Genomic DNA, 25942 nt, shown 5'->3' with positions numbered 1-25942 from the left:
AGGAGTGATTATAACAACCAAGTTTTGTTTGCTCACCTCATCTATACAGTCACGTTTTTTGGTCAAGCAGCCCATGTAAGAATAAATGTAGACGGGTAGGGGCAGCGGTTAAATATGCAAGGCATCAGCATACACACTAGAGGGGGATTAAAAAATCCAACTTGAAGTTTACAATTCAACTGCCTGTATACAAAAATTAAACGCCAAACAACTTTCTACTCATCGACACAGGGAAATACTTTATATTCATGGAGGTCGGAAGGTACTTTTTATTCATCGACACAGGAAATACTCTGTACTCATCGACTCATTTGGAAGTCTGAATGAGGAGTATTTGGCCTAACAAATTATTCAAACACAAGTTTTTTACACTTATAGCTTCAACTTTATTATTTAATTAGTTAATGTTTTTAACAGGTTTACTTTGGAATTTATCTAATAAAAGTACGACTCCGCTAAGGCAAGTAGTGAGGCAGTTTCTTTGCATGCTCCGTTAAAACGTTTAACAGAAATTGGTCAGAAGTCATGGAACAAACCCAAGCGTAAAGCACAGATCTAGATATGTACGGTAGTGACACATAGATATTAGGGTGTACTTACAGATTTCATGAAGTTCTACAATACATTGACTCCACAATCAGGATACAGCACCAGCCTAGTATCAGCCTAGTAAAAAAAAACAGACCACTTTACTGTACAATTACACACAGCCCACACAAACAGCAGAATAGTAGCATACAATATTAATCCTTAGATTATGATGCAATGCATTGTGGGACTTGCGTTTAAGGAAGGTAATTAATGAAAAGAGTGATTGTTTCATGGTAATCTACCTAGTTTAAGTATTGTCTCGTATAGTTATAGTAGATCTCACAAATAGTTATATACCCGATGCTTGACATCTCGAGTGCGCTGTAAGCAAATATTTACTTTTAGTTTACACCTGACCTGTTTTAATGAGGGTGTGACACAAGGTTAGAAACTTGATGCAAGCTTTCCGTGCTTTCATTTACATAAAAAGGGCACTTAAAACTGTCTCGCTTGGTCTACTTTTGATGAGCTGGTACATCTAGAGGTTACCATCAATGCATTGCAACGGCTGGCTACACAACAGTTCATGCAAGATTTTGTAGAAAAGAAAAACTGGTCTATTTTCATACTTCTAGAGTGGCTAAAAAGGAATATTTTCCATCTTGAATCTTTACATTTCAGTTTGATAGAAACATTATGAATAACTGAGTGGTTAAAAACTTGACTTACTTTTTAAGTTTTGTAAAAGGTAGATACCGTATATAAAAATGATTGACAGCAACTACATAATAGATGACAATCTCTTAGGAATGTGTATTAGGCGAATTAGGTTCAACAACAAAGGAAGGTTATATTGCTAATGGGCTTTATATTCTTAACTAATCTATATATATATTTCTCAAAGTCCGTATATCTGTCTGTTGGAAATCCGGCTATAGATACATGTATTATTAGAACAATTGAGCTGGACAACAATGCAGACAACAATGCAGAATGGTAAGTCATGGCTTACCGTCATTGGAAGCTTAACTTTATTAACTAGCTTAGTGAAGTTTTCCATTGGCAATATGCCAAGCTACTAGCTTGAAAGGTACAGTTGTTTGACAAAGTTTTAAAACCTTTACAGTTGTTTTTATTTCTCTCTTAATTTAGTTCAACTACACGGACACACTTCTCTCATGATATGTACTTTGAAAGTTATAATAGCAAATGTTGTTATATGTTAAATACAGATCAATTTTCTGTCCAAAGACTCTTCTATTACACGGGCAACGCCGGGTGGCACAGCTAGTATCATATATATTGTAAACAAATTCCAGTTAAACACCGCATATAAAAACCAACGCAATGGTAAGAAGCTGCCTATCGCCTAGATTTTCAGCTAAATGAACTGATTATAGGTTATCTAGCAATATTAATAATAATCCACTTTATAGTTGGCCCACATTACTGCCAATGGGAAATAATGCATTATTTCAGATGGGTTATTTTATGAGGAAATAACTCCAGATTAAAATAAAGCTGTCTGTTCGTGCTCATTTTCACAAGACACGTGTCATATTTTTTTCAAGCAGTCTCCCATTCAATAAGACAGACTGAAGGTCATACAACTTGCCAACATTTTTAGATGCTGTTCACATTGCTATACAGCTGTTCTATACTCATAAATAAATGCAAATTTCTGCAGGTTTCCAGCTAATAAACGAGACAACAATTATAGGGGCACTGAATATGAATCTGTCTTTGCAGGATGTGCCAGCACAAACTTAAATCATTTAGTGACTTTGCTGATGTCATAATGATGCCAAAATGCTGCACACTTCTTGTATAGTTTTCTAAATTGAACCAAAATAAGTTATAAGAGCAAACATTGCCACAAATGCTGGAAATTATGATAAAACTAAATTCTGCATCACCACATAGGTGATGTACAGCAGAAAAACTATGCTCTTTCAAACCCAAGATGAATATTACAATGCTAATGTTGATGATACTAAAATAAACCATTTGTACAGATGTGAGCAGCTGTAATCATATCCTGCTTAAAGTTATATTAGAGTTGCTCCCCCTATCATCCATAGAGACATTCTAACACTGCGGGCACATGCTGCTCATGCATAACAAGAAATTGTAGCATGGTGACACAATACAACAAAGAACATTTGAAGAACTAATGCATCCTTCAAGTCTAATACATACAACTAATCATTAGAATCTAGCAGAACTAAGGACATTCGCAGAACAATTTCATGAGCAGATGACTACAAAAAAAACATCTAACTCCATTGTACTAAAACGATACAGCTCTTTATGAAATGATTTATGACAAGCAAGTTGTTTGACTTAGCCAATGAAGAGCTCCCATTTCCGGTCACCATTATGTTACTGACATACTGTTACAAACTCTTGTATACCTCTAATTTATCTTCAATAAATCCATAAAACAAGGCTATGTCATCACTAAAAGACAGCGCCGACCTAAAAGACAGCGCCCAACCTTCTGTTTACAAGCAGTGAGTAACACATAATTTTGGACCAACATCAGATGAGAATTCCATGTAAACTACCTAAATCTATGATTTTTGGAGACCTACTAAGACAGTGTAAGTAGCTTTTAATACAATCGCCAATACATAGTCAGAAGAAGTGTATTAACAAAAGACAACTGTGCCACAACCTATGATTAAAGCAACAAATAACACTGCTTTTTATGTCCTCCAACTCTTTCCTATACTTTGCAACAACTTGAGTTTGATTAGAAGTTTCTCTTTGTAACAAGCGTAAATAGACCTTTATTTGTTAATAGTATTCTGATGCCTTTTATTTATCGTCCAAATACAATAAACATTTAGAAAAAACTAGCAGCCAGGCATACTTGGGATCAATACTAGCCTAGGAAGAGGATCAGATGAACTAGAAGAATGTAAAAACCCTTTAATACTTCATTTAGAGACCAGTACTAAAAATAATTGATCAAATAGAATGTGGCTAGCATTTGAGATAGCTAGCACAGTTAAATGTGAAGTTTATTACACTTAAAGTACAAAGATTTTATATTAGCAATACATCAACTTTTTTTTTAAATCCGAATGAAATTCCGACCATCATCCGTATAATAAACCTTTTGTAACAAGTTAACAAGTCCTCTATGACCTAAACAAACAGGGTGCTGCCTAGATTCTAAACAACACTGCTGTTTGTGTACCATAAAGGCAGAATCTCCTCAAAACACTTATTATCTGCTTCATTACTTTGTGTAGTATCATTCCAGCTAAGTAAACATAACACTTAGTAACTTGCAGGTGTCTCTTCTTAATTAGGTTGATGGACATGCTCACTCTAGCACTGTTTTTGTGGATATGAATAAAGAAATGAGAAATAAAATTTTACAATACCACAGCAAAAGAGAAGGTTTTGCTAAACTATTAGCATACAGTAAGATGCAGATACTATTTTATTAAGAACTACTATAAAGTCTGCGCAAGGAATTGTAAGGTTATTGCTGTGACTGATGATAGTTATCCAGGAAAGGATATTTGAAGTTGGCTAAGCTTTACATGCTAATCCATTTGTGTTCTTAAAGTTGAAATAATCATTTAAAAGTCTGTAGGTCAACATTTGTTGATCAATGTTCGCAGCACTGAGTCATATTTTAGTCAAGTCTCCCCTAGTCTGATGAACATCGACTGAATAATAAATTCTTCACTAGGTAATAAAAGGAATCAGTCATGTTTTGGTGGAAACCTTCCCAACCTGCTTACCTGTTCAACAATTAAACGGCAACACTGTTTACCTGCTACATTTGAACCTTTTTCAAAGCTGTTAAAATGTATCTGGTAAGATCTGTATTAAATTTGTATAAACATATAGATATTGGGACGCTTGCAGTCCTGTGCACTATGAGAGGTAGTTATGAGTAATCAGTGTGATTATCCCATAAAGAGGTATGGCGACCAAGTAATTTAGTGGTAATGTGCTTGCCTTTGAATCCGTTGTCCGGGGTTGAATTCCTGGGTGAAGCAATCTTTTTTCATAACGCTCTTAGTGGGGCTTCAGAAGGAAGACATATTTTAGTAAAAAGGCAACCAAGCCGTTATATATAAACAAGGGATTTCAAAGACTGAGGTTGAACTAGAAAAGATAACAAATGCCTTTTACCAAGATTTATAGAAATTTTTATGCAATTGCCGGTCTTTACCAAATTTATTCCTACTGTTTCCATGTTAATAAAATTTATTTATGCTTACAATTACCTGTCGGAATATTATAGGTTCATTAAGTACTAGCTGTTAAAGTTTATTTAAAAATATTTTTCCGTTTTTGTTCATACATTTTTTTGAGATCAGGTTTTGTATTTATTATTTTTCATTCTCATGTTGTCTTACTGTTTTTGAGAGTTGTGTTCCCTACTTATTATATGTACTCTTTGATGGGTTTTTGTTGGTGTCTAGTTAGTTGAATCATAATGGCCGGTTGCTAGGCAAAAATTTTTATTTTTGAAATTTTTAAAAATCGGCAGACAGCTATTTGATGTAATTGGTAAGTTTGACCAATAACTGTTAAGCTTTAGCCAGCCCACTCATACACTATAAATACTGCTCCAATTTGTTAGGCAGGGCAGCTGCTGTTTGGCTTTTGAAAGAGACTTGTGATATCATTGCTATAATAAAATTGTTTATTAGTTGGAAAAATAATACTTCTTATTAGTTAATTATCACTTATTATGACTAGAAACAAGCCCGGACAGGATTGCAACAAAAGATTGGGTTCAGCGCACTCCGTTGGTTTCAGCAGAGCACAAGTGAGAGGGTTTCAGTTCCCTCCTGTTGGTTTCAGCAACTTCTTTTTGTACAGTGCCCTTTGTTGGTTTCAGCAAAGCACAAATGAGTTGGTTTTAGTTCCCGCCTGTTGGTTTCAGCAAATTCTATTTTAGGAGAATTTTGGTCAGTGCCCTTTTTTGGTTTCAGCAAAGCACAAATGGGTTGGTTTTAGTTCCCTCCTGTTGGTTTCAGTCGGTCGTATTTTAGGAAGTCTTGGGTTCAGCGCACTCTGATGGTTTCAGCAGAGTGCTTGTAACAAAAGGTTTTAGCTTCCTCCTGTTGGTTTCAGCAGGTTCTATTTTAAGAGGTCTTTGGTACAGTGCCCTTTTTTGGTTTCAGCAAAGCACAAATGAGTTGGTCTCAAAAGCGTATCCTAAATACACCAAAAGTGAGAGTTGTCTCCACCCCATTCCAACGAGTTTTCTTCAGTAGTCATGCTATGCTGTTCAGTAGTTGTAAAATTATGCAGTTTGGCCTAATGCATCAGTAAACCAGTAACACAATTGACATGTCATGTTGTTAATCAATCAGTCTACTATTTGTAGCTCTAGCTATTTTTCAGATACGTGTACAACAGAGCAGATAAGTTGCTAGGGCAAACAACAAAGTGACCAGTTCAAAAAAGCTAGCACGAGGAGCTATATCTGTTGACAGCTTCGAACTTGAATTTAATTTACGTGTATCAATGCCTGCTAGTCCGAAAAGATGTGTACCAAATACCTAACAATAGGTTAAATAAATAGAACTTGAAAAGTAAAACTCTTCAGTCAATTGCACAATTGTACCTGTTGCAAATACAGAACAAAGAATTTGCGAATAAGTTAGCTGAATGATTAATCATAAAAACCTGTGTTATTGCACCTGAAAAAACTTCAATATAATGATCACCTCACTGCGACAGATAATGAAGATCTGCAATCGTATTATTAGCAATCTGGAACCATTCTTGAGTGAGTTGCAATGAGCGCGATTCTCACATTTAAATTATTTTTTAAATGCACTCGTATAGCTAAGTTATCGAAAATATAATATAATTAAAGAAAATTTTTTAACAAACTGATGTGGCTCTGTTTCAACGTGTTTAATAATATAATGGCTTTGTTAGGAACTAAGCAAAGGGCGCTGCCATCTTGAATATATAGCTGCGGGATCATCACTAGAGCGAGAAAACGATTCACAATAAAATGTGAGGCAACACGAGAACGCAACTTCTAAAATACTACAACTCCATTCTTAAAGAAGACAAATTTTGTACAGTAGATATATGCTAAATACTGTGACAATGTTGACATACGACATACCATTATATATATATATATATATATATATATATATATATATATATATATACTAATAAATTATTTAAAAGCAATACTTATCTTTTTTTCTCAGCTACTGTCAGTTTCATGATATTCTCATTCATCAGGCTGTGTTGAAATAAACAAGATGGTGACTAATCTCTTCTGAAAGAAGAGACTAGTCACCAACTAGTCACCAATAGGAAACTGAAAGACCAAGACATTAACTACAAACTAGACTGGACTGTACTAAAACAAACAAAATCCTACAACAACTCCTGCAAAAGGTGCAACCTATGTTTGACAGAAAAATACTACATCACTAATAGACCTGACTTAGCAACACTTAATAAAAAATCTGAATTAGTCTCAACCTGTCGTCATTTCAGAAGTTATCTTCTCTCTCATTTTGTAGCTACTAACCAACAGCCAATCAGAAGAAGAGGAAATTAAACAATAAGAACTAAGGGAGGGAAAAATAGCCAAGAAAAGATTAGTCACCATCTTGTTTATTTCAACACAGCCTGATGAATGAGAATATCATGAAACTGACAGCTGAGAAAAAAAGATAAGTATTGCTTTTAAATAGTTTATTAGTATATAGCTGCTCCAATATATTGTTGAGCACTCTAATTTTAGTAATACTAGCTCATAATTCTTAGGAATTTATAGTTTATATATATATATATATATATCTATATATATATATATATATCTATATATATATATCATTATATATCAAGGTTGTAGCTAGTTAAAAGGACAAACAGTCGGACAAGAAAGGTTACACATAGCCGACATTTTTGCATACTTTTATAGCAAACACTGCTTCAAAAAATAATTATTATCATGTTAGGTCAGAAATATGCTACAACTTGGTAATATTAATTTTGACAGCGTTAGAAGTCTGTAAAAACAATGATATACAGCCCCCGCCAGAAGGCTGTATATCATTGGTAAAAGCAATTATAATGTTATTACCTCAACGTAGTGTAAGGGGCTAGAGAGAGAATTGTCTCAACAATGTGAGAGCAACTCCTTGAACATTACTTTGCTTGCTTGTGCCAAGCTATGCAAACAAATATTTACATGTATGTACGTAGTCAACTGACACACTAGTTTTAATTACTAGTGTCAGAGCAGCAGCGTAATCATGCTAACCAGGCAGATCAGAGATGACACCAGGTAGTGTAGATACAAGGCAAGTCTTTATTTTGAGATCCTTGAAAGTACTACTATCCAAAAGGATACACATAAACTTGTACTAAAAATAACAGTGATACAAGTTAAGCCTAAAATCAACTTGTTTCAAACTGTTACAAAATAATCATGTCCAGGTAATTATAACTGCCCAAAGAAGCCAACTTGTCACCAATAAAATACTCACTTAATTCTAACTGTCTAGAGCTCAGTTGATCCAACTGGGATTCAAGCATTGAACGTTAAATGTCTAGCAATACAGGGTCTTTACTATTTATACTAAAAATGATATGGAGAATGAAAGTCTTTGTTAGAGCTCTCCTTATAAATAAACCATTACATGGAGTATAAAGAAAAGTGTCCTTATAAACATGCAATTAGATAAAGACAAACCTCCTAAATGCACTAGACCACAATTATGTAATCAGTATACATAGAGTGAATAAACACAAACAAAGACTGACGTAAGTAAACAAATTAAAGTAGGACAGCGAGTAAAATAGAGAATTGTTAATAGCTAAAAGTTAAAAGATGAAACTGAATAAAATATAATAATACTTAATATAAAAATGTTTATGTACAACTAGCACCACCCCCCCCCCCCTCCTTCCCATCATAATTTAGATGACGATAACGTATAAAATAGATATAAAAAAAACGTATAGTATAATCTAATACAATATCTGCTTTGTATTTTATAGCAGCTGTTGATAGGAGCTCTTTGATATTTTTCGGCAAAACTTTTCTCGACATTCACATTTGGGCAAAAATCAGATATTTTGAGGCAAATGAAAACCAATATGAGAGGAATATCAACCGTCATATTTTTCTAAACTTAAACTTGCTACGGCTCTAAAATAGTTGACTTAAAAGTTAATGTTATAGAGCTGTGATGGTTTTCAGGTTATTATTATAGAGCCGTGATGGTTTTCAGCTTCTTGGACAGTTTTGTTGGTACCTGGTTAGAACCCCAAGCCTAAAATTATTAATACCTTTCTCAGTATACTGGCAGATCCTAGGCAGAGAATTGCTTTTTGTCTACCTCCTACTTTATGTTTGCCAAAAGTATTCTTCCATTTTGGTAACAGCTCGCAGTGCTTCCATCACCAAAGGTAATCCTGTTGCACATGTTTTCCACAACTTTCTTACTTTTTTGCGAGTTCTTAATATTATTATGATTAGGCTTATATTATTACATATATTTAACTACACTAAACTATTTGTAGTAAACAAAGTTTACCATGCCAGAGAAATGGTTTGAAGTTTTAGCAATAGCAATAATAGTATCCACAATAGAGTTTAATTTAAAACCAAGCTACATACATACACACACGGGATGAAGGTTGCTTTCATACAATCAAACAAGACTTGATTATCGTAATCATAAACAGAAATATGTATATTGATACTCATTCATCGGTTTTTGTACAAAGAACTTAAAAATGTAGAATATACCAGCGTGTAATACACACTTCAGCTGGTAACAAGACCATCTTACAGAAATGTAACTACAAATATAATTAATTATTTGCTCTATTATTAATATTATAATTAATAATAATACTTAATAGTTATTATTAATAATACTTAATAATTATTATAAATAATATATTTAGTAATTATTTATTATTAAATAATAAATTAATTATTTAATAATAACTGATTAATTATTAACTAATTAATTAGTTGTTTAATAGTAATTATTGATTAAATAATTTATTATGACTAATTAATGATGTTTTGACCAATTTATATTTTAAGGCTCACCATTTTCTATAATAAAAAATATTTGTACAATAACTACAGCACAGTTTTGGGAGACTCTACTTGTTTAATCTCGCAAGTAGTGAGACATTGCTTGGTAACCAAACACTGGCTGCCTTTGGTTTTTTAGAGATCATATTTTAAAAACATCTACTGCCGGCTGCATATACATACAAATGTAAGCATCTTCAATGAAAGATTTTTCGAGTCAATGTTCACCTCTCCGTAATATAGATAAAACAAAAATGCATGCTCACACTTGCCGGAAAGCATACAGCCAGGAAAAATCCTTTGCACATCTACACATAAACGACCAATTTAAAACGACAAATCAGATTTGATTAAACTGATCTGTGATTTGAAGTGTTGAATATGGCATAGTTCTAGTTTTATTTTATACAAGTACGCTGGCAATCGCATGCGCAGTGAAAAATCATAATGGGTAATGACTATTATATGCATAATTATTCCGGTATAAAGCAAGTTGAGTGGTACTGATGGTAGCTGGCTTAGCTGAGAGACTGAATATTCGAGGTGATTCGATTCTTGTGTGTGCGGCCATCTTTTTTTCTATCGCTTTTAGCTTGGCTTTGGACACAAAGACAGACAAGACAGATTGGTCCCTCATTATAGTAAAGGCTGATGGACTTTGGAGAGCTAGCCAGACAGCTGAAAAAATATGTTCACTTTTTACATCTTGATTAATACTTTTCACTGCATTCAAATGCTCTTTAGGTTTATCATATAGCAAGAATTGTAATGCATATAGTGCTAATGAGGAAGGGACTGCTTTAAGAGGTTTGATATTAGTTTTACGGTGAATACTTTAAATAAAGCTAGCAGTAAGCCCTACTATGCCCAGGATGTCTTTCACTATCAATCAGACAGCCTGCAGGTGGGTGTTTCAGAGGCTGGTTCCCAAAAATCAGTTGGAGTTTTGCAACCAAATATTTTTGGACAAAATCAGCCACGTACACATGCACCCATACACTTACAAAGTGGGATTTATAAATACAAATTCTTTAGCAATATTCTGACTCAATGCATTGACTTTAATGAAGAACGCTGAAACGAAATTGTGAAATTATAAATTTCCTGAATTTTTCAGTTTTAGAGAAATTTTGAAATGTTATTTAACAGGGTTGCAAGATAGGAATCTAACAGGAATGCAATTGCTTCAACTTATGATAAGCATGCAGTGATGTGTGCAACATATTCATCAGAGTTGAGTAATGGCTGATTTATAACATAAATTTGTTGGAATGGTTATTCAAAGATATTCATCAACAGGAACTTTAAAAAATAACTGAACCATCATTTTAGTAACTTGATAATACATTTTAGTGATTTTGTAAAATTCCTATATGCGACACCGTGATTACATAAACTTGGTGAAGCTTGCTCAAAAATCTAGTTTTTCATCTTCATTGTAATGTTACATTAAGTTCAATACTTGCATTTTTACAACTTACTTTTTGTAAGTACAGCTTACTGCTATACATTTTCTGGTCTTATTAGTAAGTTGTATTTACTTCCTTATATCAACGTTTGTACCAGGTGCTATTTTTAGCTTTAGCTCATAAATTTGAACTTGCATTTAAAATAAATATTGGTGTATAATAAATAAATATAATGTACATAATATAGTTGACATATACATACATCCTAGTTACTAGGAATAAGTAATTTTTCAAAGAAGTATTATTACTAAAGTTCAGCGATAGCATAGCGACCCCCAAATGAAGCGCAATGCCATCATAGAAGCAGCTGAGTCACTCTCATTTTGTCAGGATTCAGTGCCGCTGTTGGGAAGTGAAACACTGGTGTGATGCGCCATCTTTGTGTCATGAAAATGGTTTTAGTGACCAATGGTGTGGCAGTTGTGCGCGCACATAAGTCTTGCTTTCCTTAAATATACAACCTTGACATTGGGCGCCGCACAACCACCGCTCTACTATAAAGACCTATGGAAATAGGAGATACTTATCAAACCAGCGTAGCGTACCAAGGTGTCACTATTCTGTCACTGTACGGAAACTTAGTAAATGTTGCGTTGCAATCAAGAGATGTGCCCAATGAGAGGTAGAGTTCTCAAATATGCCAGATGGAAGTCTAGCTAGTCTAGCGACGCCTCTGTAGATGAGTGTAGATCACTTGCTCCTTAGCAATTCATATACGGACAGATGATATATGTCGACTGTATGTCTGGCACTTCTAATGGGTTCTTCAACAACGAGAAAATGTGAAATAAGGAAATACGGACACAGAGCTATTGGTCAATGAGAAAAAATGTGAGGTAATAAAATAAACAGGTAATATTTGTGACCCTGTAGAAAAGTAACACGCTTGTAAATAACTTTATTTTATAATCATTACGAATAACAGTAAGTAATAAATATGACAGGCTGACAGCTTTGTAACGACTCCTGTTATTGGGCAATACCAATTTATATAACAATAAAAGGAAGGATCAGCGATTGCGTAGTCTATGTGCCATCGATCCTATGTTTTCCTTATATGGATATCAGAAGTTTAGCTAACAAGTCTGCATGCAGCTGTTCTATTGCCACATGAGCTGATTTTACCATAAATAATGTAAAATACTTCCTTGTGTGTTTGTCTACATTCTGTTGGATGAACGCTTCAACATTTTTAATATGTTATAGCCCCTGCCAAATTTATTTTTACTGACTAGTTAATCTTATTAAAATTTTTGCTAAATAATAGACAACGTCTATCCATTCATCTGACCACAGTTGAGGGTTGAGATTGCGTCATATGGCATTCCTAGCCTTGAATTAGACCAATGCTTTTACTTGCGCCAATTGACCACCACCATCTAGATTTGCTGAATAATTGTACAGGTGCTTATTCGCTGTTTTTTATCAGCACTCCTGACAATCTCTCACAGCACAATAGACTGCCAGGGTACATTTCTCTATGAAATGCGGAAAAGATAAAACAATATTTTAAAGAATATCTATGAGGTTCTCGCCACTCAAATCGAATTTGAGAACTTGCACCGACTTGACACATTAGGTTGTGTGAATTTTTTTATGAAATTCGAGACAAAAATTTTACATAAATTCTTTGCGTTATATGGCAATTAAGTAGAATTTACAAAGGCGGTAAAATGAGGTTTACGTTATAGGAGTGTTTACTGTGTATAACAGCCCACAAGATAGCTAAACTTTGTTACAACTCACAAAAATTGTTTGAAAATATCATCATTATAATCACTGATACATTTTCACACAGCATTGGAACTATGACTACACATGTTGGAGTAGAATTCAACTTGCTATTTGTCAGCAAATTATTACTAATTGAGCAGAATGAAACTGCAGTTTCATTCTGTACTAGACATGTCTAGTAGAAGGGTGAGTATACTCACCCTTCTATCATATTCACAGTCAGTGTTAGTATAAGTTTTATAAGTTTATAGTGTTAGTAATATAACACTATCATATCCTTACTGTTTAAGGGTGTAACAGTAGAACAAGTTTCTTCTTGTACTATAGTACAAGAAGAAACTTGTTCCACTGTTACATCCTTAAACAGTAAGGATATGATAGTGGAAAAGTATAAGAAACTTGTTCCACTCAATATGTTCAAATAGGTCAACTAGTTCCGCAACAGGAGAGTCTTTAGATGAGCTATGGTCTTTGACAGACACTCAATGTTTTTACATGTTACTAACTAGAAACAAGAGCGTTTATGGATTATAAGCATTTTAGCTCTATTTATGTTTATATAGAAGAGATGTATGATCTATAACATACACATATATAATAACCTTATAAACCTGCCCCAACCAACCTAATTCTCTCTGCTGAAAGCTCTCAGCTGTTAGCGGCTGCTCTTGTCAACAACTAAAGTCAACTATTTGGTAGCTTACAATATGGATTAATATTTGTGCTTGTATATAACTCAAAATCAAACGACAGGAAATGTTGATGTTGTGTTGCTTAACTTATATGCTCTTCTATATAACATAAATCGTGCTTCCTATGTTTTACGATCTACTCTATCTTTGAAAACAACAGCAGACGCTCCTATAATCTAAACCTCCTTTATGTAAATTCTACTTAACTTAAAGAATTGATATAAAGTTTTTGCTTTGTATAACGTAAAAATTTCCATAATAACGTAAAGTGCCAAATTTGTGCAAGTTTTCAAATTTGGTTTGAACAATGAAAGTTCCATAGTTAACTTTGAAAGTATCGTTTTCTTTCTTGCCAGATTTGGGAGATAAAATGACTTATAGGGTATATTAGTAACCTGGCAGTTTAGTGTCCCATAAGAGATCGCCAGGTGTGCTGATAATGTAAAGGGAATAAGTGGCTGCTGAATTATTGAGGAATACTCCAAGGGAGTCGATTGGTACAGGTGTTAGAGTGTCGATTGGTACAGGTATTAGAGTGTCGATTGGTACAGGTGTTAAAGTTTTGATCAGTACAGGTGTTAAAGTATCGGTCTATCAAGCTGAATGTCATGACTTTGAGTCTCATTGAAATATATCTTTTCTCATAACCTCTACCCTGGTTTCGGATGCACCGACAGGCACCGCTCTTGTTATGACAAAGATACACTTTTAAATTCATTTTAGGCATATACAATTTTTTTTTCCTTTTCCTTGCAGCAAAAATCTTGCTGTGAAAAAGAAGGGAACCAAATTGATTTAAATCGATATTGATGGTGTGAGCTCCCCTTAACTTAGCGTAAAATTACCGTAATCATGGACTATAAAGCAAGTGGAAGTAATGAAAAAAAGGGAAAAGTTGTTAAACAAACCCACGATACCACAGTTACTGTACAGTCATTAAATTAAAAAGTTAAGTTTGTTTTTTTTTCATTTTGAAGGGCAAAGTAGTGGATTTGGGAAGATCTTAGAACAAATTAAGCTACATACATGTATTTTATGGTTCGTATAAACGTAAAACCCTTGTAACGTAAACCTTCTCGGAACGAGTTATTTACTTTGTATGGATGTGTATTGCCTTGCTTTATACCAGTAATTTTGCGCCTAGCAAGCATTTGCTCTGAAATATTAGCTATGCTTTTCTCTCATTTTTACAGCTCTGAAGATATGTATACCCTAGGACACCTATATTTCGCTAGTATTTAGTTTCGTGAGTAGCACACAGAGTAAAATTTCGCTGCAACTTAATTTCGCGGATATGATGAGTGCAAAAATATAGTGATGTGAAAATAAATGCAGTAGAACAAACATAATTGGATTCCTCAAGTCCAGTTCATTAGTAAAAAAAATTCAATTTGAGACTAGTTTGTATTTGTGAACTGCGGGTAGAAATGTGTGGGCGAGATCGACAATACAACTTGATTGCTTGCTGCTACATGTATTTGTTTCTTGGATTATCAATGCCAGTCGAGGTCCTTGCCCTTGCCGCCGTGACTGATGTGGCACCAATATTATATCTCAAGTATTTATAGCATGCGGTGGCCATGGCTCAAGGTTGTTATTGTTTTTGGTTGGTAATAAAATTCATCGCTACAATAATTATTATTCAATTTTATGACTTTCCCTACCAGACTTTCATCCTCGTCAGTTACAAATTCAGTGACTAAACTAATATCGTCATCTTCCTCGTTTGTCTTGGCTTTTCCACAGGCCCGTATTTCCAACTTTTTAGGAATTTTTGGCAGCTAAGTATAGTCAAACTCAGAGAACTCGCCCTCGGATAAAATGTAAAATTTTATCACGAACACTTGGTTAACTCGAACGGATTTGTTTGGTCCGTTTCCACGTAATAATAAGCTGCTTTAGATAACTCGACCTCAACATCATTAACTCGAACACTTATTTGCCCAACGACTATGGGAACGGTTTTTATCGCTGTAGAATATCACTTTATTCCAAGCCATAGAGATAAACGTTAACTTTTAATAGTTCTTGGGCGTCATTATTATCATGATTGGCAAAATATTTTTGTTAACGACTTTTATAAAGGTTTTCAAAAGGTCAAGTTTTACCAAACATCCATTTGGCAATGGCCCAACGAAAGCGTAAAAACCTTGGGATGAACTAAAAATAAAATTGGCAAAATTGATCTTTGTTGAAACGCTCAAAAGAAAAAATATGTCTTGTTCTCTTAGCGTTTCAATTGCGGTCAAGTTTAGCCAATTTTAATCTAAAAACGTCCTAGCAGTCACATCACCTAAAACAAACAAATCTCAAATAATAGAAAAAATGTTTATACTTTCTGATAAAATATTTTAAAACTTTACGTGAGATGCCCAGTTGAGGCCTTACATGAAAGAAACCTGTTGAGGGGCTGATACAGCCCCTCCAAACCCCCAGATGCTCATAACTAGTTGCCTAACATTAGCTGCCCCAATTTGCAACCAGGGAATACAGGCCTGCTTTTCCAAGAGAACTTGTTATCTCAACTTGCTTTGCCACGCTGCTCAGTCGGCGTATTAACTATAATGAGTTCAGCAGAAGTTGCCCAATGAGCCCAACCACACACAAAGGTTACCCGCATTTCTAATATGACGATTTTATTGTGGATATCAATGAAAAAAGCTCTTTAATTTCGGCGTTTTTGTTATGATAGTTTAGTTTCGCTCATGAAGTTTTCACGAGATGGATGACTCCGCGAAAATGCGAAAGTTAGATGGCGCAAATACATAAGTGTCCTAGGGTATGCGTAACAGCTAAATCTCAACAATCCAGTCTGTTCTCTAAACAACTTGATTCAATTTATATTGTAAAACAGAAAACTGATGAGATAACAAAAATACAATGTATGCAGGCTAAATGGTGGTCAGCTTTTACTGGGGTTGCTATCAACTTAACTATCATTACTAAAAACCTATACTTTGTTTATTTCACAAAAGTTCTCAAGAATTGTAGCCAGTCAAAGTGCCTACGGTCAAGGTTTTATTACCGTAATGCTTTCTACATGACTCTGTCCGATTGGCTGCTCGTAGGTTATTCTGGTTAAGGTAGTATTGTTACCTACAGGAAGTTTACAGCATATAAATCTCGGGATAAAGCGCTTATTACCATGAAGTGAGATTTTAAAATAAAGAGCTCTTGTAAAAATAAATTTAAATGCAAATAGACTGATCATCAGCTCTGATCATCAGCTAGTACCATACCTGCCAACTCTCACGCATTCGACGTGAGACTCACGCAATCACCCCAAAGAAAACATGAAAATGCGTGAGAAATGCGTGGGATTTTTGCCTCAATTTCCACAATTTTATATATACAATCATTGATACATCAATTGCCCCAAAACCAAATCACACGCATTGCCCCACTCTTGGGTTGGCAGGCCTGGCTAGTACATTCAAATGATCTGCTGATCAACTGCAAGCATCTGTGAAAATTAAGTTTTCATTGTCAGAGAGCCAGTGATGTTTTTTTTATAGTTTCCTTCTTTTCTCCAGCTTTTATGCTCAGATGATGCATAAAAAATTAAATTGTTTACTTTGACGACAATATCGATACATCTTAGTATGTAAAAAATTAAGAAAATATTTGATTTTTTGTATTTCTCTTGAGAACTCTAAACGCTTGAATTTCTAAGAAACATCAGTAGGTTAAATATTCAAATAGTTTCCATCAATCAATCATTGAATATAGAAGCTCCGATCAGTGAAACCACACAAAATGATGGCCGTGATTATTTCCATGAATCAGATAACCATTTGCAACGGTAAATATTGTCACTATATTCAAGTTCCAAGTTCCGTGGGTGGAATGCCCGTTTAACTTATTTTCACAGAGCATTTATTTCACCATTTCTGATTAATCAATTGACTACCAAACAGGTCATTATTTTTATGCACTAAACAAGCATTCTGTCAAAAAGATATTTGAGTGAATGTCAGTTGTCGCAGTCTGACGTAGAAGCTAGGGCAGAGAGTGACACGGTGTGGTAATAAATGGATGAATAATTAATTACAAGATGCGAAGCGTCATACATCTATTAAATTAGCGGCCTTGTCATACGACGCATGGAGTGTAGCAAATGAGTCGAAAATAGAAAAGAATTGTGGTATTAATGCATAGCTCAAAATCAATCTGTATAGTAAGCTATTCAAGTAGCACTTGTTAGAACTTGTCAAGCGTGTGCCAAAGCAACAGATGTCGTTTACAAAAAGCAGTATTTTTTATATGTGTTACAGCTTAATCCAACCCGCATTGGAATGCTAGCTACGCTCTCAGTGACATTATTTTGCAATAAAACCTCCAAAACAACCAACTTTTGTGCTTGCAAAATATGATTAGCGCCGTATGTGTTAGTTTGTTTTGAAGCCTTTGATCAAGTGCATGCAAGTATATAATCGCTCTGGCATTTGCTTGCAAACTCTTTGAAACATTGCACACACTTTATTGTTATGTCCTGAACTGCTGCTGCTCTTCGAACGCTTCATTTGTTTACAGCTTAAATTCTTTAATTCACTTATTCAGAGCAGCCTAGATAAGTAAATCATCTATTGTCATCTGTTATTGAGGTCATTATACTGGAAAGAAGATGATGCTGTCAATAGCCGAGGCAACACTCGGCAAGACCGGTAATTAGCTGCTTAGATGACAAAGACAATAAGCTATAAAATTACTATGAATACACTTGCCGTGCAAAAAGCTCATAAAATTTGTAGAAAGCTTTGACGTCAAGTCTTTTAAAAATCTCATTTTAAACAGATTATCATGAATCAGCCATTTTTTATGTTTGATTAGAGCTTCTTATTTATAGAGCCTTTCATACAATCAAACTGATTAATCTGGATGTATTAAATACATTGACATAAAGAGAAACACGGATACAGGACAAGACATTAATAGATATTTTAGATAATAGAAAATAATGTCTGGTCAAATTTTTTATAATCTATGAAAATATCAAAAATTGTTACAAAATGATATGCATTATATTGCATTGTATCATACAGTCCTCTATGAAAGACAAGCCTCCTTTTCTTCACTATTCCCCCACCAACCCCCCCCCCCCCCCTCCATACACCGCCCCTACCGCATCAGTGTAGTATCAAAAATATCATTGAGCTAGTGTGTTTAGGCAAGGGTCTGTTTAGGCAAGAGTGTGTGGCAAGGCAAGTGGTTATTTCACTCTCTCCTGAAGAGAGGCTGTAACACCTTAAAATGCCCGCTATTGCATTTATCCCTTACTAATTATCCATGACAGTTTTAGGTGGTGCTTGTAATACTTAGCACTATCTGTGTCAGTTTCAGCTGGTGCTGGTAACACCTAACACTATCTGTGACAGTTTAAGCTAGTACTTTTAACACCTAGCTTTACCTATGACATTTTCAGCTGGTACTTGCAACACCTAGCACTACCTGTGACAGTTTCAGCTGGTACTTGCAACACCTAGCACTACCTGTGACAGTTTCAGCTGGTGCTTGTAATACCTAGCGCTACTTTATATTGTATAGGAAACAGTCCAACTACAATACTCTTAAACCCTTATATATATGATATTAACAGCTTGCAGGTCAAGTTATGACGTACAGATCTAATTACTGTAACACATTGTGAAGAGAAATAATGCAGAAGTTATCCTTACGACAGCTAATGATAAAGGTGTGACAACAAGAATGTAATGCTGAACCTGTGTTAGGTCTGTATAATTTAGGCTGATAGTATATCTATTCACTTTGCCCCTCCTCCTTCTAGGATGATGGAGTCTAGTCCACCCTAGCCTCTAGCCTAAATCATAGAAAGCCTGTCCGTTCCTGTCTAGCCCTGGGGTGTTATAGCTGTATTTCCTTTTAGAGTGTTGTAGCTGTACGTACCCTTAGAGTGCTATAGCTGTACCTACCCCTTAATTAAAGTGTTGTAGCTGTACGTACCCTTAGAGTGCTATAGCTGTACCTACCCCTTAATTAAAGTGTTATAGCTGTATTTCCTTTTAGAGTGCTATAGCTGTACGTACCCTTAGAGTGTTATAGCAGTACGTACCCTTAGAGTATTATAGCTGTACCTACCCTTAGAGTGCTATAGCTGTATGTACCCTTAGAGTGTTATAGCTGTACCTACCCTTAGAGTATTATAGCTGTACCTACCCTTAGAGGTTACCGGGGCAATTACACTGATGCTGCTGATGTTGGTATATCTTTGGTTGGTAGAAACAGCTGCGGTTCAAAAGCTAGCAACAGAACTCCTTCGGTTGTGCTCAATTAGTTCAGTAAAGATTGAACAAATATTATTATTAAATGCAACATTCACTTTATTTTTAACAAATGGCTGGTTCATTTATAATTCACAAGGCAATCAGGCAACAAAAAGACAGAACTATCTGAAATGCTGCTGCATTTTGGAGTCTGATTTAGGGCCATGTGCTACTCCATATAAACTTCCATGGAGGTTATTATGGAGTTCTCACTTTGAAAGCTTCAATATAGTGACTATATGGCCTCTTGTTACGAGTGTTAAAACTGTGAAACTGTTATAACTGAACCAACCCTAGAAGATAAGCTTACACAAAATTTTATCCAAAAGTATCAGTATTTTTCTATCATTTGTGACTTTGTTTATGTTTGAGTTGATCTGACTACCAGGATGTTTCAAGGTTAAAATAGACAAAACTTGATTGTGGTTAAAATGCTCAGATCAAGCGGAAGTGCGATTATGACTTCTATAGTTGCGATAAGACGACAGAATAGAGACGCTTGAAGCTGCAACTTGAACGCAATAACCGATATAAAATTCATCATAAAGTATCATTTGGCATGTATTTTTTCTTCTGAGCGTTTCAACTGAGATAAAATTTTGTTGATTTTAACCTTGAAACATCTTGGCGGTGAGATCACCTCAAACATCAAAAACAAACCCAACTGATAGAAAAATACTGATACTCTCTGATGAAACCATTTACAATTTTGTGTAAGTTCATCTATATACTTTTATAACTGCCAATGAGAGCTGCAGACTATCCAAACAGCCAATGAGAGCTGCAGACTATCCATCAAAACACAGCCGCCTGATGATACATCTCTTGTGTAATGTTCCTGTTAGTAATAGCATTCTCAATGGCCGACTGTCTACGACGTCATTATGAAATCGCTATAAAACACACGCAGCGGGGCTGCTTCATCACACACAGCTAATTGATACTAGCCACTGTAGGAGCGTTCGCTAAGCAAGATGAACAGAGCTATACAAGGATTACTATATCGAGTAGCACTCTGTGTGCTTGGCTTCCTAGCTCTCTCTGAAATGGTGGCAGCACAAAGACCTTGTAAGTGGAAGATAAACTTGCTTGTTCGCTAGAGAAGTAACTCTGTATAGTTTGTGAAAGTCTTACTTGTGCCTGAATAGGTAATTAAACAACCAGCTGAAGATAAATATCTAAATGCTGTGAGAAAGTGGCCTTTTTTAACTTAGCTCAGTAACTTACTGTAAGTCATTGAGTTACAGTCATGGAACTGTAACTCAGTGACTTAATGTTTTATGATATGTCAATACTCAGTGATTTTCTGGAGCATAACCAAACATACTGCATACGCATTTTTGAAGAAAGAATGATAAAATATACTATATGCATTACTTTTCACTATTTATTTTACTATTATTACAGGGGATTGTTCAAGACTACGGAACAGATACCAATGTGAACAAGGTTAGTGTTTCTTTATTCAAATTATACTATATACTATTTGTTCATGTTATTAGTATTAGGCTATATATAATTTTATATTAGCCTTGATCTTTACAGATGACATCAAAACAATGCATTTATTAGCAAAGGGTGTACAAAAATTCCTATTTTTCGATGTTGCCAACGCAATTGGGAGTTAGAACTCTGATTCATTTTGCTATAAAGGTTATGTGTTACTTCCAAAATAGACCTTTTCCTAAAGTAAAGCATGATTCCTGGGTTGAAATTTTAACAATTGTATACCAATTAAAATAGCCTTTGTGGTTATTACGAGAGAAACAAATAATAATTACATATTATAGATTTTTATCTAATAACAATTTTTTTACTAAAAAGTATTCTCTTCTCATTAAAAACTATCAGGTTGAGGTTTAGCTTATGATTTTATATGTTACAGAACTGCTAATGAAAGCTGCACACAGACCGACAGCGGAACAAAACCTTAACAAACTCAGTCAAGTACTTGACAACAAGCTAAAAGACTCTCAGTTTGGTGGTCTGTTGGCTACCTTGTTGCTTGACTCTAGAGCTACTAAAAGGACTTCATTAGACTTTGATGACTTGCCAGCGACAGCAATGGATATAACAGAGGATTATGGCAGATTGCCTGAGAAGCTCAACAAGAGATGGCAATTGAAGCGAAGCTCAACAAGAGATGGCAATTGAAGCGAAGCTCAATGCAGTAAGTTAGACGCTTGTCTATATTGAAAGCTTTGTACGCATGTGATGAAGTGAGCAAATGAAAGGACACACCTCAACTCGAGAAATTATCAGAGCAAAACTCGCTAACTATTCAAATTAAACAGTTTAAAATAGGTCTTTCAAGTTGTAATACGCTGCAAATTTCAATTTAGGGGTTCAATAACAAATTATAGTTATTATATTCAAATAACAAGAACTTACTAGTTTTGCCAATACATGATTGTTGTAAGCAGAGCCGATACAAGTAGTCTGGTTTTGGGTTGAAATCAATTGAAGATCTTGTCAAAGATACTCAACTTTATCAAAATTGTAACTACATACTAATACAGCCAGTTTGAACAAAAACTAACTCTACTAAAAAGTTTCTGCCACCATGATGCTTCCATCAGTTTATTTTAAAACCTGTCGGTGTGAAGAATGTGCCATCAACTGTCTGAAACTAAAAAATAAATAGATTTGAGAAAGAAGCTGACATAGAGTTGATTAAATTCAATGACCGTCTGGCGGTACTTGCATAAATAATACAGTAGAGCGTTTGGCGCCAACTTTTTATTAATGAACTTTTTGTGATTCGAACTGGTTTCAATATTGGTTATTAACTGGATGTGGCATGTTTCAGAATACGAGCCAAACGAGCCAGTTCAATGAGATGACCTTCACGAAGAACACATGATATCATATATCTCTTACATATTGCGTCATTCCAATATGGTGGACAATCAACAATCTCCGAGGATTGAATCTCATAGAATTGTTCTTTAAGTTTAATTTATTATATTATTATTTACACACATACTTATAGCTCTACAGTCTGTCACAGGTTTTTACCAGTAATTATTTATGCAGTGTATTTGGAAATAGTCAAAAGACACGCATACATTCCAGAAAATTCCAAACGATCCTCTCATAGCTAGACAATCATAGCAACTATAACTAATACTCTATCTCTCATCACAGACATAGACACAAGCAATTATATAAAACTCTGCTATGCTATCATTCTTATATTTATGTATATGGCTCATTGCCCTAAATTACTGCTGCCAAAGAATAAATGGGTTGAAAAGTAAATGCTGCAACACAGCATTCCTTTGAATAGAGGCCCAATTATCATTGGCAATAGCAGGTTTTACAGCACTGATGATGTAATTTTATTATCTTTGCAACTTCCTGTATGTACACGCGTTTTTTTACAGACATATTTTAGTGCAGTCATTTAGTTTCCAGTTATAAATAAATGTCTAGTCACTAACTATTTGTTGGATTATTTAAGGTGTGATGTTTTATTTTTTATTTCTTCTAATTATGTCTTTTTATAATTTATTATTTGAATAATAAAGTGTTTTACTCTTTACAAGATGTTTATAAGTATACACAGACTATATAGCTGAAGTGTCATCACATATTTATGTTAAACTTCAGTAAAGCTTTTGATAAGATGCTGCCACATCTGGCCATTGAAAAATTGCTGCCAGTCATTACCAAGCCATCGCTAGTCAAAGTTGTTCAGAGTTTCTTCACTGATCATGTACAGTAAGTGAAGTACGGGTCAACCGCCACTGTTGGAGCTTTAGGTAAAACATCGGATCACACGAGCTTCGAACTCATGACTTACAGCATGGTTGGCTAACACTGTGACAGCTGCACCAATCGACTGCCCACTGGCATTACAGACCATACATAATTGTACACATAGCTAAGACACCTCTACGTGTCTTGGCCTGACCTTTCTCATGGTCTCTCACGGCACAGTATATTGCTGGAGTACTAATGTACCATAATAAGACCACTGCTATGGAATACATTTATTTGTTCATGATCTAAAGCTAATGACCAAATACATGTACACCAAATATACTAATGACACCACCTTAAACAATGTCCTATAACACAGTATAATCAGCATAACCGAATCTATCAAAACAGCATCAGTATCATATATCATCTTCCAATGACAGCAATCCCCTTCAGTAAAGCCTGGTACCCATATACGTCGCAAAGCACCCGCGACAGCACCGCATGCTATTAGTGGTGAAATGGGAACCTACGCGCCGGGTACCACCGAGGACCGCCGGTAGCTGCAACTACCGGCGGGAACGCCATAGTTTAGCGCTGTTCAAATTTTGCAAAAGGCCCCAAGCAAAACCTTCCTGAAATGCACTGTACAGGTGAAGGTCACCATTATAGAAACAACATTGCGAGCGAACATTTTATTTGATTACGCGATTATGATTAGCGATGCAGCTTTATATGTGAACATATGCCGTCGAGCCTAGCGTCGCAAGCGTTTTGCTGCGCAAGTTACCACCGAAGTCTAGCAATCGATATGGAAACCAGGCTTTAGCTGCCAATCATGTAGGCCAATGGTGTGATGTATCTATCAATGGCAGCAATCCCCTTCAGTTAGCTGCCAATCATGTAGGCCAATGATGTGATGGTAACTCAACAAATCTTAACAACAGAAAGTCACACATAACTTTCACCCTTCGAAAATCTGTAAATTATGAACCAATCATCACAATCAATAGAAATATTTAGGAAAGTAATTCAGAGAAACTATTTGGCATTTCATTTGGTAAATATTTAGGAGTTTTCTATCGGAAGGATGCGCTAGGCATACCAGTTTTAGATCAATTGTGCGCTTGATCGTGATTTGCTAAAGCTTGTAACACAACAATTGCACGTGGCTACTACATTAGTGTATGGTTTTTCACAGAGTCCCGCATTCAACACCGGAAACAAAACGCTTGTTTCCAAACAAACCCGATCGACATGCTGATCTATAATGGAATATTCTTACCTCGCTCTCAATATCTCACTTTTTTCCATTTACTTTACTTTTGTCAAAAATATTATTTGTAGTTTCTTGCAGGGAATTTTGTCCTCTTTTAAATGGTGTATAATACAACAATCAATTTTAAAGCTACTGCCAATGGGAGAAGTTTTTGTTAATGTTGCAGCTTTTCCATTATAACTTATATGAAAATAGTAGGTGTGGCCTGTTTGTTTGGAATCGAGCAAGCTCCTATATATGCTTCTGTTGGTCGCGGGATTCTGTGAAACTATGCGGCTCTGGTTCTTCAATCAAGGTACAGGCATACAGTATTATAAGGTTTTTTGGTAGTTGTATTATCATGATGATGGTGATTGATAATGGTTGAATTCTATGTTGTATTGAGCTCTAAAATTGGATGAGATACAATTAAAAATTGACAAAATCCAGGTCAGTTAGTTACTTAGTTATTCTAATAAGATGCATAACGCATAACCCCCATAGGCTTTACGGAAGCTATTCAGAAATTCAAAACACATCAGTACAATGCAGGAATTATCGGCACCATCAATAGCATCATTAGTACCACTTGGGACAAAACTATTAGTTAGGTATCACTTTCAAAAAAGATGATATTAGTGTATACACATATGTGAGTCTGAGACGCAGGTTACTGTCTTGAAAACATTGAACAAGAGGTAGTATGCATAGCACACAGAATAAACAATATGATGTAATAGGAATGACCTAAACGATTGAGGAAGTACAGTCAAACATGGATAACTCGAACTTCACGGGACCGAGCGAAAGTGTTCGAGTTATCAGAGCGTTCAAGTTATCAGAGCACTGTCACAAGTCCATGTATTTAACAGAAGATGCATGTACATATACAAACTATGTATAAAGCAAAATCATAGATTGCTTGTTGCAAGTTATAGAGCCTCTCATGTGAAGTTTGGAAAATTTTCATCAGGAATTATAGATATTTTTTTGTCACTTGAGATTTGTTTGTTGTTTTAGGTGATGTAATGCCATGAGGTTTTCAGATTAAAATTGGCAAAACTTGATCGCCGTTAAAACACTCAGAGAATAAGACCCATCTTTTTTCTTCTGAGCGTTTAAACAGAGATCAATTTTGCCAATTTTAATCTTAAAACATCCTGGCAGTCACATCACCTGAAACTACAAACAAATCTCAG

The 25942-nt window shown here is 35.1% G+C and overlaps 1 protein-coding gene across 1 annotated transcript in view; it reads right to left on the bottom strand.

The window, feature by feature from the left end:
• The window catches only part of LOC137405389 (NAD kinase-like), a 32134-nt gene extending 25865 nt beyond the window's left edge, over window positions 1-6269 (bottom strand). The window contains exons 1-2 of the mRNA XM_068091630.1: window positions 6240-6269; window positions 601-666 (exon numbers count right to left, since the gene is read on the bottom strand). The gene's annotated coding sequence lies outside the window, so the exon portion shown is untranslated. The remainder of the gene's footprint in view (window positions 1-600; window positions 667-6239) is intronic.
• Window positions 6270-25942: the final 19673 nt, after the last annotated feature.

Source organism: Watersipora subatra, chromosome 9 (genome assembly GCF_963576615.1).
Source record: "Watersipora subatra chromosome 9, tzWatSuba1.1, whole genome shotgun sequence".
NCBI classification, from domain to species: Eukaryota; Metazoa; Bryozoa; class Gymnolaemata; order Cheilostomatida; family Watersiporidae; genus Watersipora; species Watersipora subatra.
The sequence above is the reverse complement of the archived record's forward strand: the minus strand, read 5'-3'. Positions and strand labels throughout refer to the sequence as shown.